Below are 17247 nucleotides of genomic sequence, written 5' to 3' on the forward strand. Positions count from 1 at the left end.
GTTTCTCAGAGGGAGGCTGCACTGTAGATAAGAAAGTCCCATTATTCCGTATTATTATTTTCCTTTCATGTTGGGCGGATGTACCAGTGACAGTTGGAGTCTCCTTTCAGCCAAATAGCTCCCATATGCTACATAATGCTGCTGCTGATTAAAATCCTATGGAAGATTCAGGCTGTATGTGGAACAATAGCAGTCTGAATTCGATTTATCAGTCTTCTGGGGAAGCAAAGATAATCAAATTTCCCCCTTCAGCAACTTTGGGGCCAAGCCATTTGCCGAGATGACAATGGATGTGAGTCGAACACTTTCAGTTTGTACACCTGCTGCCTTTTAATCACAAGTTTCTGACATTTTGTGAGGATTTTTTTTTCCTATTCGCATCTTATAGGCTTTGTCATTTAAAGGCAAGGGTCCTTCTGTAAAAACTAGTTACAGAAACATGCATGAAAAATTAGAGAGATCACTAGGGAGACAACTGGGTGATGTGAGGAAAAACACAATCTTTAGTCAGAGAAATCTAAGTTCTAACATGCTTTTTAACTTATTAGTATGTGACCTCAACACGTGATTTAAGCCCTCTGAGCTTTGGTTCCCTTACCTGTGACATGGGGATAATGATATGTATATCAGAGGATTGCCTTGTGAGTTAAATTACATGTTATGTTTTGCTGTGCATTCTAGAAAAATGTGAAGAATGAGAACTGCAAAAACCTCTCGTCATGAGCACTTCATTGAAACTCCTGTACCAAGAGACATGGCCAAACTTTAACATGGCTTCTGGTAGCCTAAGGACTCATGTCCCTGGGACAACCCTGCCCCCTTTGGAGTTTCTGTCTTGGAAAACTCAGGGCTTAGAATATATTGTTTGTTCTAGGCAATACCTGATCTTGCTTTCTTATAGCACTTCCTAAAAAAGGCTTATGATTGTAAATTCTTTCTCTGACCCTTTGAGATGTGTATGTATCTCCTACAACTCAGGAGTTTCTCTCAAGGACCTGCAAGCCATTCCTTTGAAATGCTATCGTCAGGAAGAAGAGGGCCTTTGCCCCCAGTCTCTATGGGAGACTAGAATTCTAACTTCAATAATTGTCAGGTAACAGAGACAACTGTCTGGACTAATCACATTTACAATGGCCAGTCCTTTGTCAGTTTGAGTTTTCACTTGGTCTCCTTTCCTACATCTTCATTCTCTTTAAAACACCCAGTCTGTTAAGTATCCAACTCTTTATTTTGGCTTAGGTTATGATATTGTCCTCTGCCCACCCACCCACCCTCTGCCCCCTACACAAGCTATAAATAAATAAATAAATAAATAAATAAATAAATAAATAAATAAATAAAATCTTTTAAAAATAAATAAAATCTTTTAAATGCCCAGTCCTACTGTATGGGGGAAGCCATTTGCAAATAATATATCCAATAAGATGTCAATGTCCAAAACTCATACCACTCAACATCAAAAATACAAATATCAAATTAAAAAGTGGGCAGAGGAACTGATACATTAAAAGGCACTCAGCATCACTATTTATTAGGGAAATGTAAATCAAAGCCACAATGTGGGGCACCCGGGTGGCTAAGTGGCTAAGTGTCTCCCTTCGGCTCAGGTCATGATCCCAGGGTCCTGAGATTGAGTACCACATTGGGCTCCTGCTCTGCAGAGAGCCTGCTTCTCTCCTTCTCTCTCTCTTTCTCTCTCTCTGTCTTCCATGAATAAATAAACAAAATATTAAAAAAAATAAGCCACAATGTGATATTGCCTCATATTAGTCAGAATGGGTAGTAACTATAAGACAAGAAATAACGGGTATCGGTGAGGACATGGAGAAAAGGGAACCCTCATGCACTGTTGGTGGGAAGGTACACTGATGCAGTAAATGTAGAAAACATTATGGAGGCTCCATAAAAAATTCAAAATGGAAATACCATACAATGTAGTAATTCCACTCTGAGTATTTAACCGAAGAAAACAAAAACACTAATTTGAAAAGATATATGCACCCTTATGTTAATTACAGCATTATTTACAATAGCCAGAGATGGAAACAACCTAAATATCCATTGATAGATAAATGGATAAAAAAGATGAGGTATATATACATAATACAATACTTCTCAGTAATAAAAAAATAACAGAATTGTGCCATTTGCTACAACATGGATGGACCTAGAGAGTATTATACTAAATGAAGTAAGTCAGGCAGAAAAAGACAAATACCATATGATTTCACTTCTATGTGGAATCTAAAAAAAATAAAATGAATACAAACACACACAGAGAACAAAACAAACTCATAATCACAGAGAACAAACTGGTTATGTCAAAGAGGAGTGTGTGTGGGGATGACTAAAATAGGTGGAGGAGGGCAGCCCCAGTGGCTCAGCGGTTTAGCACCCCCTGCAGCCTGGGGCATGATCCTGGGGACCCGGGATCGAGTTCCACGACAGGCTCCCTGCATGGAGCCTGCTTCTCCCTCTGCCTGTGTCTCTGCCTCTCTCTCTCTCTCTCTCTGTGTCTTTATGAATAAATAAATAAAATCTTTAAAAAAGAAAAAATAAATTAAATAGGTGGAGGAAATTAGGAGCTACAAACTTCCAGTTATAAAATAAATATGTCACAAGGATGAAAAGTACAGCAAAAGGAATGCAGTCAATAATATTGTAATAACTTTGTGTGGTGACTACATTTATTGTGGTGAGCATTTTATAATGTATAGAATTGTCAAGTCACTCTTGTACACATGAAACTAATGCATCATATATCACCTCTACTTCAATTAAGAAAAAAATGCTCAGTCACCTCTGCAAATCAGACTAGAGCTCAGCTCTTTACCCTTTTGTCAATATTTACAAAATAAAATCTGTTCTCACTGCTTTAATTAATGTCTGGCTTTGTTTATCTTTGATAAGAGAGGCTGGCTTTGTGGTGACATCTGCCAAACCTCTGCCCTCTGATCTCTTTCCATGGCGTGTGCATGTGATGTGTGTGTATGTGTGTATGTGTTCTCATGGAGAAGGTGAGGTTGAATTTTGTCAAGAAAGGTCATGGGAAGAAACTGGGAAAACGTGAGAAGATTGTTGTCTGTTTCCTGACTCTGACTCTGGGCAATAGGCTGAGGGCTAGTTTCTGCACATAAATTTTTCAAGGGTCAGAAATATAACTTAAACAAGCTTTCATTATTTAGCTTAAACCAAAATGGAATTTAAGGTGGATCCAGCTTTACACAAGGCTAGATGCAGAGATTTAAAGGATGAAATTAGGACTATTTCTTTCTCTAGATCAGGCTGTCCTATAAAATGCTTTGTCTAATACAATAGTTCACGTGACTATTGAGCACTTGAAGTGTGGCTAATGGCAACTAAGGAAATGAATGTTTTAATTCAATTTTAATGAATTCAAGTGTAAAAAGCCACATGTAGTTGGTGGCTAATCTATTAGATGGCACAACTCTAAATCACGCCGTGCTTCCCTCTTGTTGGCTTTATTCTCAGACTGTCTTCATATGGTGTCAAGATGGCTCCTGGAAGCTCCACACTTAGCTGGTCATTAAAGATTATGATGTCACAGAAAGATAGAAACCATCTTGTCTTCAACAGCCTCATCAACTCCTGGGAAGATTGCTTAGGTAAGTCATGATGTGCAAGAGGATGGACACTATCGTGGCCCAGCCTGAGTCACAAGGTGCTGTGGGCCATTACATCACTGCCCTTACAGAATTGATTTGAGTTCAGGAGGGACAGTTATCAAATGGTGTTCAAAGCATTTTGTGAGGGCAAAAGTAGTAACAGCCCATGGGCTTGGTGACAAAGTGCTGCACAGCGTTAAGGTCTAGAACATCCCCACGGAGAGCATTTGGCACCTGAAGTCGTGGTCAGGCAATAGTAGAAACTATACAGTTTATAGAGTATTGTCCCCAAAATAGCAGCAGCAGCAGCAGCAGCAGCATCCAAGGCATGTTCAAGAAACCTCATGTACAGAGAGCAATAAAAAGGGTAGGAGAGTGAAGGACAATAAAAACGTGGTGGAGGCCATATGGCTCCTCTAACTGGCATTCTGCTTCATGAGTACATGACATACACTGCAGGATCTTGCAGAGTACTGGGGAGGGTTTGGTAGGGAGCTGGAATATCTGTGAGTAAAGGTGGGAGATAATGCAGGAAATAAAGCTTACTGTCAATGTGACAATAGCTGTGTTCAAGGGCTGGTAAAGCTGTGACATTTGGATTACATGCTAAAACACTTGGAATTATTAGGTGCTTGAATTTTACCTGCCATGACCAGTGTATATGCTCACACACATAGATCCCGTATTCATTCCTTGAGTTTTCTCTGCTTTATTGATATTGGAGATATAAATAGACATGTTAGAGTGAACTTCAGGATTTAGCAGGATTTATAACTATGAAGGCTCATTGTTCTGAAACCCTACGTGTTAGGAAAAATTCATTGTTGAGAATGCTGGAAGCAAAATCCAGAGACCAGGGCTAGCATTTAGCCATTGTACGATAGGATAGCCATATCAGTGTTCAAATATAAAAGTGATTATGCACTGGTTTTATTATATAGCAACTTCCCTCAAGTTTTCTTCTGCACCTCTGTTGCTTTTAAGACACTTCTGCCTCTTGCCACAGTCCAGCAATGAAAGGGTTAATTTTCAGCACAGGCAGGGGTCTCCAGCTTCAAGATACTATTATTCTAAACCAGCTGACGTTCAGATTAGTTGGTGCTGTTGCCAGTCATTTTCTCTAAAATCTGAATTGCCAAAACCCAGGGTTGAACCAGGGACCTTTAGATCTTCAGTCTAACACTCTCCCAACTGAGCTATTTCAGCTCTGCTTCCTTGGTGGGAAAAATTAGAGAGGGAGACAAACTAGAGACTCTTAACTCTGGGAAACAAAGGGTTGCGGAAGGGGAGGAAGGTGGGGGATGGGGTAACTGGGTGAAGGTCTCTGGGGATGGAGTAACTGGGTGAAGGTCTCTGAGGCATGTGATGGAATGAGCCCTGGGGGTTATATTATGTTGGCAAATCAAACTTAATCTTTTTTTAAAAAAAATGTAAAAATAATAATAATAAAATAAATTGTACCTACCCCCAAAAATTATCTGAATTGCCAAGCACCTTCCCCAGGAATCCCAAGATGATCAGTTCATGCTCTACCAGCACTGTTTTATGCCTGTGTCTACTCATCCACCTAAATTGTTACTAATTTGCTGTTTATATAACTTTTACATCCTCTCATGATCACAAACAATAATGGAATGTTTCAGACATATTTCTTTTTTTAAATTTTTTTTTAGATTTATTTATTCATGAGAGAGAGAGGCAGAGACAGAAGCAGTGTCCACACAGGGAGCCAGACGTGGGACTTGAACCAGGGTCTCCAGTATCACACCTTGGGCTGAAGGCAGCACTAAACCACTGAGCCATCCATGCTGCCCCATATTTCTTTATTTAAGGAAACCACAAAGTCAGATGAATATAGTAAAACAAAGGAATTAAAATTTGATTTTGTGGTGATGCCAGCCCACAGTGAGAAGTCAGGAGACTATTCCAAGTGTGACAGACCCATCTCATCTAAAGAAAGCTGCCACTGGTAGCTGTAAGTGAGATAGTGGTGATTAAAGCTTTATGGATAGATAGGCAATATGATCAGCTGGGACAAAAACTATGATCAATAGACTTTACCATTTCCAGTCTCATAGTCTGAAGTCCTTGCCTTACAGTTAAAAATGGGGGGTTCCCAGGAAGAGAAATTCATGGTGTAATTGGCTGAGGATGCTCATATTCTCTGTGAGAAATCATGTGTCCATGGTCTAGGCCTTCCTTCAGGAAGTGAATGTTCACTTGCTTTGCTACAAAACCAATCTATATCCATGTTGTTTTACCATCAAGATGGCATATACCAATGTCTTGTCAAATACACACACTTACCCACATGTTTGTGTGCATGTGCACTCACGCAATTATAGTTAGTAGGGTACATGGTTTTGTTTAGTTAGGTCATGGTTAAGCTGTTTATGGAGATTTTTGTGGCAGCCAAATGATGAATAGGTTTGGAAAAAGTTGTGGCCTTAATTCAAGACATATTGGATCAATAATTCTGAAGACAAAACTAGCTGTTAATAAGTCTAAAGCCTTGAGAGAACCAGAGAATTTTTCAGTTTTAGGCCATTGGTAATAAGAAGACATTGTTTTGCAGTGTTGTGATGGTTTAGATTTTTGACAGCTTCTGTAGTATGAGTCTCCACTCTGTTACCAGCTGATAGACACCTCAGGCTCAAGATGAAGCCATGGATTTGAATAAGTTCTTCACTTCTTTTCTTTAGACCACCTTTTTTCCTGTTTAAGATATATGTCAGAACCTAGAGAGAAGACTCTTGTCTCTCTACCCAATTACCCGTAAAAAACCATTAAAAAAATGTTTTAAAAAAGTTTTAAGTTTATAAATTCCAAAGGTGAACATCTCAGAGGTCAAACTTCTCTGTCACAATCATGTCACAGGACAATAACACAGGAGCCAGCAATTTAAATCTATGTTGCTTAAATTTGTTTATGAAGGAAAATTATGGCCACTACTGTGATTGCTAAAAATCCAACCTCAGCATTTGAGAGCAAACTCATTTTGAGTAAGATATTTAAAGAAGGAGGAAGTGCCATATGTCATCAGCTGGCATAATTTAACTTGCAAATCACATGTTGGCAAGAGGTAGCTGGCAGCAGATGGCCGAATTCTACTGTGTTTCAGACCCCAGACCTATCCTTTTCCATTTTGTGATAGAAATCTAATTAAATGCCTTTTTATCACCATCAGATTAATTATAAACAAGTCTTTTTATCTGGTAGGAAACTGACCTGTGTTTAACAGGCTTTGCCCCTAGTGCTCTATTTTTCAAGATTATTAAGAAGTTTTTTTTTTTTTTCCAAGCTTATATATATAAACTAAATACACCTAACCTTTGTATCTTAAATCCCCTGAGCTACTACTTAGGCCGAATATGAGTCATTTATTTACTATGTAGAACATAAACTGCTAATAAAATACTTAAGACTGCTTGCTAATTTAATTTCAATACTTTTTGTTAATTCAATGAAGTTTATTGAAAGACAACTTTCTTTGAAATAACCTACCACTTTTTGAAAGTTTGTGTTATGCCAGTTTGCTTTTATAAAAAACCTACATTTGTACCTGTTCTTACTGATTGAAAGAAATCTCACAATTATTTTTATTTTTACAAAGAAAAAAAAAAGGTAAAAAATGAAAATAGCATTTAGCATCTGTTTTGCAATAAGCCAAGCCATTACAGAGGCATCATGCACCCCACGCAGTGGAAGTGGCACCATGAAGCTTCTTTCCCAGGAACTGTACTCAGCATCTCAGCATCAACTCATCATGTCTTTGAACTGTCTGTAAGCATTTGTGCTTTATTTATTTTGTGCATCCATTAGCAAGATGTGCCCTAAGGTATCAAGAAAGCCTAAAAGAAGTTATTTTTGGGGCCTGAGAATGCTATAACCATATAAATTAATGGTTACTACTTCTTTGTTTTATGCTATTTTGGCTTATAAAAGATTTCAGAAACACTCTACTTCTGTATAATGGGGGAAACCTCTGTTATGTTTGTAGGTGAGTTTGGGGAGCATTTATTGCTTGGTGTTGTCTCAATGTAGATTATGGGTTTTTTGTAATATATTGATTTTGAAAAACTCTTGGTTATTATGTATTCAAATATTTGTTTTTCTCTCTCTCTCTTCTCTGATTCCAATTACACTCATTTTAGACCATTCAATATTGCTCCCCAGCTCTTGGATGAACTGTTATTTTGTTTCATGCTTGTCATTTGGAAGATTTTTCTTGATCTATCTCTAAGTTTACCGTTTCTTTTCTTTAGTGTGCTGATTGTTCTGAGTTCACAAAGTGGTTCTTCTCCTCTGTAATCATGCTCTTCATTTCTTTAATTTCCATTTAGTTATTTCTCATAGTTTACATCTCACTTGAAATTCCCTCTCTTCATGTATATTGTCCATATTTTCCTTCAGAATCTTTGTCATGTTATCCAAAGTTATTTTAAATTTCCTTTCTGATAGTTCCAACATGTGGATCATATTTGAATCTGGTTCTGTTTATTGTTTTATCTCTTGACAGTGTATTATTACCTGCGTGTGTGTGTGTGTGTGTGTGTGTGTGTGTGTGTGTATGTGTTGTAATCGCTTATTTGTATATGCTGCATTTTGGTTGTAAGCTGGATATATTATATAGAACAGTAGAGAAAAGTATAAATAGTATTTTGCCTGAAAATAGGCATGACTTTTCTCTTCCTATTGTAAAAGTTTGTGTTAGTCTAGCTTAGAATTGAGCTGAGTTTATTTTTGCTATTTTAGTTTCTATGGTTACTCTCAGGGCACCACAGCTTAAAATTTCTCTTGTCTTAACTTGTACTAAAAGTAAGAAACACTTTTTTCAGAGGATTGTTCTCAATGTCTGCTCACTCCTCACTTTCAGGTCTTTCCTTTGTGCCTAAGAAAAGATCTGTCTTCACTTTGCCCTTCTCTCAGCATTATATAGCTGATAAATGCTATCGGTCACTACCTAGCCTGATGGAGAAAAGTAGAAGATGGGGAACAGGGGAGTCATTCTCTGTTATTCTGGTTCGGTCTCCATCTGAGGCAGGTACTATACCTATAATCTTGGGAATGGAGCCTTTTTTTTTTTTTTTTTTTTTTTTTTTAATGGTCATACTCCTTCCTCAAAGGTAGGAGATCTCTAAGTGATCCAGGCTCAGAGTATTTTCCTGTCCCTCCCTGAGGACAGAGGGTGTTTTCTTATTTCCTTCACTTACTTGCAATGAACATTCACATCTGGCCTGAGAGTAACAGTGTTTGTTGCTCTTTCCACAGCACCTAAACTTTTGCTCCATAAAGAAGATAGGGGAGAAGGTCCTATGTGAAGCTTTATGCATTTTCCACTACAGCTGTTGTTCCCCCTCTCCCATGCCTATGTCAAGATGGAAGCTTTCTTCTTTGCTCCTAATCTCTTTTATAGGTGCATGGTGAGGTCTGTGGAGAAGATGACATACAGATGTGCAATTTCTCCTTGTGACTACAGCTCCTAGGGATTCTATATACTCATGTGAGTCCAAAGTAGGCCTTCAATAATTTGTCAGAAATTTTAGTTGAACTCTTTTGAACAGTTTGTACAGGATCCAACATTTACCCTAGGAAAACAAATGCTCATATTCTATTTCTTCTTTCAGGAGAATGTATTTCTTTAGATTTTGGATTGCTTGATTGCCTTACAACCTCGGTTCTCTGAAAAGTCCAAGGGCAGCTGTAAATTTACAGTTTTCTTTTTCTTTTATTGTAAGGGTAGGAATGATGCTTTTTCCAGCTTTCTACATTCGAAATAAAAATTAGAAGATCACTCTCTCTTGTTTTAACAACTAGAATATATAGTTTCTTTGTATACTGGAGAAAGAAATTGTCATTCATTCCTACTTCCCTTTTATAGCATTAGCTTGAAATTTATACTTTACTACAAGAAATAATCTAATAATGACAACATTATTTATGGGAAATAATACTTTTTGGAATGTTGAGCACATACCTGTGGATTTATTCTGCCAAAATACTTTGGTCCATTGGCATATAGGGCTTCTATTATGTCATACATAAACAGATGGCATGAAAGTACCAGTTCTCTCATCATAAACTCATGGAGTGACGAGCAAGTTAATGAAACACATGTCCTTTTCTCTGATATTAATTGCACCACCATATGATAAAAGACTTTAAAATTAAACTTTATAAGATTCTATTTTCCCTGGCAATAAAAGACTTCCCTGCTTTCTAAAAGTAGAGCAGTCCTATGAAACCTTTGTAAGCTGAAATGGTGTAAAGGGAAGAAGCAATTACCATTAATTTATATGGAAAAAATGTTTAGCATTCCCAGAACCCAAAAATCACCTCTCAGGCTTTTCTGATGCCTTAGGACACATTTTGTTAATGGATGCACAAAATAGAGATAAAACACAGATGCTTACAGACACAATTCAAAGCCATGGCCGCTTAATGCTGAGATTCTGAGTGTATTTAATTGTTTATAATAAATGTTTATAATTAACCTAACACTGAGGAAGGAGTGTGGTGGTGCCAGCTTTCTCTGCTCAGGGTACATTTTACTTCCTTAAGGGCTTGCTGCAAAACAAAGACTGATTGCTATTTTAGCTTTTTACCTTTCTTTGTTTTCCTTCTTTCTTACTTTTCCTTCCTTCCTTCTTTCCTTCCTTCCTTCCTTCCTTCCTTCCTTCCTTCCTTCCTTCCTCTTCTTCTTCTCCTCTCCTCCTCCTCCTCCTCCTCCTTCTCCTCCTCCTCCTTCTTATGTAAAAGCAAAAATCCCCTTGGGATTCTTCCAGTTAATGAAAACAGATGTAAATATAGGTCTTTTGTAATAGTGGTGTAACACAAACTTTTGAAAAGCAGGGGATACCTGTTTTTAAACCACTATACCCCAAAGACAAAGAGAAAATCTTGAAGGCTCCCAGATAAAAGGCACACATGACATAAAAAGGAATAAAAATAAAGACTGGAACAGACTTGTCACTATGAACTGTGAAGTGTACAGACAAGGCAGTAACATTTTATTTTAATTTTTTAAAGATTTTATTTATTTACTCATGAGAGACACAGAGAGAGAGAGAGAGGCAGAGACACAGGCAGAGGGAGAAGCAGGCTCCATGCAGGGAGCCTGATGTGGGACTTGATCCCGGTCTCCAGGATCAGGCCAGGGGCTGAAGGCAGCGCTAAACTGCTGAGCCCCCCAGGCTGCCCAAGCAGTAACATTTTAAAATGCTATAAGGAAAAAAAAAAAAAAAAAAATATATATATATATATATATATATATATATATATATATACAAAGAAAATATTTTTAAAAAAATTAAAGGAGAGAAAAAGGCTTTTACAAAAAATGAGAACAGAGAGAATTCATTATTAGCTGACCTATTAAATGTACTAAAGGGATTTCTCTAGAAATAAGGACTAAGATACCAGATAAAAAGTAGGATCTCTAAAAAAAAAAAAAAAAAAAGAAAGAATGCTAGAAATGGCCCTCATAAAGGAAAACATATAATTTACTTTTCTTATTTTTAATTTATCCAACAGATACCTATCAAAAGGAAACACTATCAAAGCATCACATGTTTATGATATAAGTAAAATACATGGCAACAATAGGATAAAGGATAAGGAAGAAATTGGAATTACATTGTTATAAGGTCCACATAATACATGATTAAAGTCATATATCATAAATTCTAGGACAATCATTAGGACGTTTAAAACATGTATAAAGGGACAACTGGGTGGCTCAGTGGTTGAACGTCTGTCTCCGGCTCAGGTTCTGATCCCAGGGTTCTGGGATCGAGTCCTGAATCAGGCTACTTTCAGGGAACCTGCTTCTCCCTCTGGCTATGTCTCTGGCTCTCTCTTTGTATCTCTCATGAATAAAATAAATAAAATATTTTTTAAAATGGATACAAAATAACCCCAAATGGAGATAAGAGGGATTTTAAACCAACCAATAAAATAATTACATTAGATTTAAACTGTGAATGGGCAGCCTGGGTAGCTCAGCAGTTTAGCACCACCTTCAGCCCAGGGTGTGATCCTGGAGACCCGGGATCGAGTCCCACGTCAAGCTCCCTGCATGGAGCCTGCTTCTCCCTCTGCCTGTGTCTCTGTCTCTCTCTCTCTCTTTCTCTCTCTCTCTGTGTTTCTCATGAATGAATAAATAAAATCTTAAATAAAAAAGATTTAAACTTTTTTAACATAAAATAAGATTTTCAGATTAGATTATAAAAAGTAACACCCAACTATATCCTGTCAACAAGACCCACTTTAAATATAAATAAATAAGTTAAGGTAAAAATACAAAAAAGATATTACATGAAAACAGTAATAAAAAAAAAAGCCAGAGTGGTATATTAATGTCAGACAAAGTAGACTTCTGAACAAAGGATATTACCAGGGATAATGATAATGATAAAGGGTACAATTCAATAAATAAACAATAGTTTTAAATACGTATAAAGCTAACAACATAATTTAAAATATATGAAATAAAACCAATAGAACTGGGATGCCTGGGTGGGTCAGTGATTGAGCAGCTGCCTTTGGCTCAGGGCATGATCCTGGGGTCCTGGGAGTGAGTCCCACATCGGGTTCCCTGCATGGAGCCTGCTTCTCCCTCTGCCTGTGTGTCTGCCTCTCAATCTCTCTCTCTCTCTCTCTCTCTCTCTCTGTCTCTCATGAATATATAAATAAAATCTTTAAAAAAAACTGATAGAACTGATAGGAGAAATACATTCACAAGTACAGTTAGAAACTTCAACTTTCAGGAATAGATTAAGCAAACAGAAAGGCATTAAGGAAAGAGAAGCTCTTAATAACACTATCAACCAAATGGATCTATTAGATACATATAAAACACTCTTCATTACAGAAATAGAGTATTTTCCTCAAGTGTGTAGGGGACCTTCACCAATAAAGATCTTATTGTAGACAGATCGGTATAAAAGAATAGGAATTATTTAAGGTATCTTCTCAAATCAAATGGGATTTGAACTAGAAACCGATAACAGGAGGATAATTAGAAAATCTCTAAATATGAACACTTTTATTAGCATTGAAATGAAAGAAATGAACACTTAAAATAGCCCATGCTTTAAAGAGAATGTCACAAGAGGAATTCAAACATATTTTGAATTGAATGAAAATTAAAATTCAACATATCAAAATTTGTGGAGTACAGCTAAAACACTATTATAGCTTTTAATGCTTTTATTTTTTAAAAAAGCAGATTTTTTTGAATTAATGATTTAAGATCCCACCTTAGGAGACTAGAAATAAAAAGAGAAAATTAAACCCAAAGCAAGTGTAATGGAGGAAATAATAGCAATTGGAGCAGAAATCAATGCAGTTAAAATAGAAACATAGGAGAAACTCAACATAAATAAAAGCCAGTTCTTTGAAAATGTCAATAAAGTTGATGAACTTTTCATCAGTTTAATCACATAAAAAGAGAGAAGACACAATTGTAAATATTGAAATGAAATTGAGTATATCACCTATTCACTAAGGATAAGCAGAAACTACAAAAAGAATTCAATACTGGAGAGGAGTTAAGATAGTGGAGTAGTCGGGAGACCCTGGGCTTGCCTCATCCTTTCAACACAGCTAGATTAACAACAAATCATTTTGAACACCTAGGAAATTGATTTGAGGATTAAGAGAATAATCTTCAGAATTCTAGGGAAAGAAAGTGGCAGATATGGGGTGCAGGGATGTGAATTGGAGGAGAGAAAATCTGTGGTGCTGTGGAGGAGAGGGAGCCCTTTCTGCAGAAAGGAGAGAGAGAGAGAGAAAGGTAGGGGGAGGAAGAGTGCATATTGGGCTGGCACAAGACATACACTTCCCTAAAACTATCGACTAGGGAGTCGAGAGGAACTATGGCAAGTTTTTGCAAGCAGCAGAGCCCAAATTCTGAGGTTTTAGAAGTCGGAACCATTCTCTGTAGTCAAGCCAGGCAGATGTGGCAGTCCTCCTGGGGAGAAGGAAGGCAGAGGCCTGGGAGTGGACAGTGTGGTGGTGTTGGGATCCCGGGGAGAGAATGCTCCCCTTCCTAGAGTGTATTTGAAAGAGGCCTAATGCCCCTCCAAAAGACCTGGTGGGCACCATTGAGTGGCCATTCATCAGCAGGGGACAGGAGCATGTTCAGAGGGCAGATAACCTGGTTGCTATTTTCACTGTGCTTCGTCATAAACTCCAAGCACCTGCAGGGCCCTGGACTGCTTTTCTTTTTGTTTTTTTTTTAAAGATTTTATTTATTTATTCATGAGAGAGACACACATAGAGAGGGAGAGAGAGAGGCAGAGACACAGGCAGAAGGAGAAACAGGTTCCATGGAGGGAACCTGATGTGGGAGTTGATCTCAGGTCTCCAGGATCACACCCTAAGTAAGCAAGGTGGCGCTAAACTGCTGAGCCCCCCGGGCTGCCTCCTGGACTGGTTTTCTGGGACAAAATAGCACCAGACACAGTGTGAGGAGGCTCTCCTCCAGAGAAGGGACGTGGGTCCATGCCTTGCTGGGTCTTTTTTAAGATTTGGAGTTTTAAATCCTAGCTGTGCTCCAAAGATAAAACAGCTTTGGTGACAGGCATGCCGATGGCCTGGGCACAGACAGGGTGAGGGCAGGAATCTGATAGAAGCTGGGGACATGAGAGGGGAAGTTGTTCCCTTGTCTGTGAGGGCTTCCTGAGCAGTGGCATGCTGGAGATCACTTCCATCTGGACAAGAGAGTGGGGTGGTGTTTCCCCTGACCACTGGCACAGTTTGACTTCAGTGAGTGACACAGTGCCCTCAGTGGAGGCTGGAGCTGCTTACACCAAAACCTGCCCCCTTGCTTACTGCAGGTACATCTTTACTAGGGCAAGTCTGACTGTGAGCCAGTGCAGTGGGCTTCTCCCAAGAAGACCAGCACAACACCCCACCCCCTCTCCCCCACATACACCAAGTCTACTGATCATAGAGTACTCCAAATATTGAGGTCAGTTCTGGTGAAAATGGGACCAGGCTTTATTTTTTCTTTCTTTCTTTCTTTCTTTCTTTCTTTCTTTCTTTCTTTCTTTCTTTCTTTCTTTTTTTTTACCTTTGGAATAGGCTTATAGCTTTTTGTTTCATTTCCTTCTCTGTCTCTGTCTCTGGAATCAGGCCTTTTTTCTCCCAGGCTTATTTTAGCAAACAAATCAAAGCACAGCTAGTTAGAGGTCCAAACAGACCCTACTGCAAGCAAAAAGGAACTCTGTAGAGGACTGACATGTGGGAAAGAGCAGTCAAAACACAACAGCAGAGTGCACCCAGCATACACCAGAAACACTTCCTGATGCACCAAGGCCCTGGATAGTTTATGATCCCTTCTTAATATAGCATTACTCTCAGTCAGAAACATAGCAAGCTTTTATAACACACAAAGACAGAAACCTAGACAAAATGACAAGATGGAGGAATTCTCTCAGAAGAAAGATCAAGAAGAAATCACAGCCAGAGATTTACTTGAAACAGATAAAAGCAATATATCTGAACAAGAATTTAGAACAACAGTCATGAGAATACTAGCTAGGCTTGAAAGAAACATAGAAGACACCAGAGAAACCCTTGTTGCAGATATAAAAGACCTAAAAACTAGTCAGGCCAAGAAAAAAAAAAAAAAGCTACAACTGAAATGCAAAACTGACTGGATGTAATCACAACAAGGATGGAAGAAACAAAGGAATGAATAGGTGATATAGAAGATAAAATTATAGAAACTGATGAAGCTGAAAAGAAGAGGGAAAGAAAACTATTAGATCACAAGTGTAGACTTAGGTAACTCAAAAACTCCATAAAGCATGGTCATATCCATATCATAGGAGTCCCAGAAGGAGAAGAGGAGAGAAAAAGGGGCAGAAGGCTTATCTGAACAAATTATAGAGAACTTCTCTAATGTGGGGAAGGAAACAGGCATTCAAGTCCAAGAAGCACAAAGAACTCCCCGCAAAATCAACAAAAACAAGTCAACTCCAAGGTGTATTATGGTGAAACTTGCAAAATACAAAGTAACCTGAAAGGGTGGACACATAAGGTTAGCAGCAGACCTGTCCCCAGAAAATTGGCAGGCCAGAAGACAGAGGCATGATATATTTAACGTGCTAAATGGGAAAAATATGCAGCCAAGAATACTTAATCTGGCAAGGCTCATTGAGAATAGAAGGAGAGATAAATATTTTCTAAGACAAATAAAAACTAAAGGAATTCATGAACATTAAACCAGCTCTGTAAGAATATTGAAGGGAACCCTTTGAGTGGGAAAGAGAGACCGATAGCAACAAAGACTAGAAAGAAACAGAAACAATCTGCAGAAACAGCAGCTTTTCAAGTAATATAATGGCACTAAATTCATACCTCTCAATAATTACTCTTAATGTAAATGGACTAAATCAAAAGACGTGGGTATCAGAATGAATAAAACAAAACAAAAACCAAGACCCATCGATATCCCAAGAGACTCATTTTAGACGCAAAGACACCTCCAGATTGAAATTGAGGGGTATGGATAACCATCTATCATACTAATGGGCATCAAAAGAAAGCCAGAGTAGCCATATTTAAGTCAGACAGACTAGATTTTAAACCAAAGACTGTAATAAGAGATGAAGAAAGGCACTCTATTATAATAAAGGAGTCTATACAACAAGAAGATCTAACAATTGTAAATATTTATGCCCCTAACTTGGGAACAGCCAATTAGATAAGTCAATTAATAACAAACTTAAAGAGACTCATTGATAATAATACAATAATAGGAGGGAACTTTAGCACCCTACTCACAATGATATGTCCAGATCATCTAAGCAGAAGATCAACAAGGAAACAGTGGCTTTGAATGACACACTGGACCAAATGGACTTAACAGATATATTCAGAGCATTTCATCCTAAAGCATCAGAATATACATTCCTTTTGATGGCATATGGAACTTCTCCAGAATATATCACATACTGGGTCACAAATCAGCCCTCAAACAGTACAAAAAGACTGAGATCATACCATATGTATTTTCAGACCACAATGCTATGAAACTTGAAGTCAGCCACAAGAAAAATTTCGGAATGACCATAATAAAAATACATAGAAATAAAAAAATACATGGAGGCAAATGAAAACAGGACAGTACCAAACCTTCAGAATGTAGTAAAGGCAGTCATAAGAGGGAAGGCTATCACAATACAGGTTTTCCTCAGGAAGCAAGAAAAGTCTTAAATACACAACCTAAGCTAGCATCTAAAGGAGCTAAAAAAGGAACAGAAAATAAAGCCTAAACCCAGCAAAAGAAGGGTAATAATGAAGATTAGAGCAGAAATAAATGGTATAGAAATATAAAAAGAGTAGAACAAGTCAACAAAACTAGGAGCTGGTTCTTTGAAAGAATTAACAAAATTGATAAACCCCTGTCCAGACTTACCTAAAAGAAAAGAGACAAGACCCAAATAGATAAAATCACAAATGAAAGAGGAAAGATCACAACCAACACTGCAGAAACACAATTATAAGAGAATAATATGAGGAATTATATGCCAACAGATTGGGCAACCTGGAAGAAATGAATAAATTCCTAGAAACACATAAACTACCCAAACTGAAACAGGAAGAAATA

The 17247-nt window shown here is 37.9% G+C and overlaps 1 long non-coding RNA gene and 1 other non-coding gene across 2 annotated transcripts in view; one reads left to right on the top strand and one right to left on the bottom strand.

Annotated features, from left to right (window-relative positions):
• Positions 1-3491: 3491 nt before the first annotated feature.
• LOC140624701 (uncharacterized) overlaps positions 3492-17247 on the top strand; it is a 360972-nt gene continuing 347216 nt past the window's right edge. Inside the window, exon 1 of the long non-coding RNA XR_012024165.1 lies at positions 3492-3626. This is a non-coding gene — a long non-coding RNA (uncharacterized lncRNA). The remainder of the gene's footprint in view (positions 3627-17247) is intronic.
• TRNAF-GAA (transfer RNA phenylalanine (anticodon GAA)) lies at positions 4760-4832 on the bottom strand. The gene has a single exon. It is a non-coding gene; the product is annotated as a tRNA-Phe (tRNA).

The sequence above is a fragment of the Canis lupus genome, chromosome 35 (assembly GCF_048164855.1).
Source record: "Canis lupus baileyi chromosome 35, mCanLup2.hap1, whole genome shotgun sequence".
Lineage (NCBI taxonomy): Eukaryota > Metazoa > Chordata > Mammalia > Carnivora > Canidae > Canis > Canis lupus.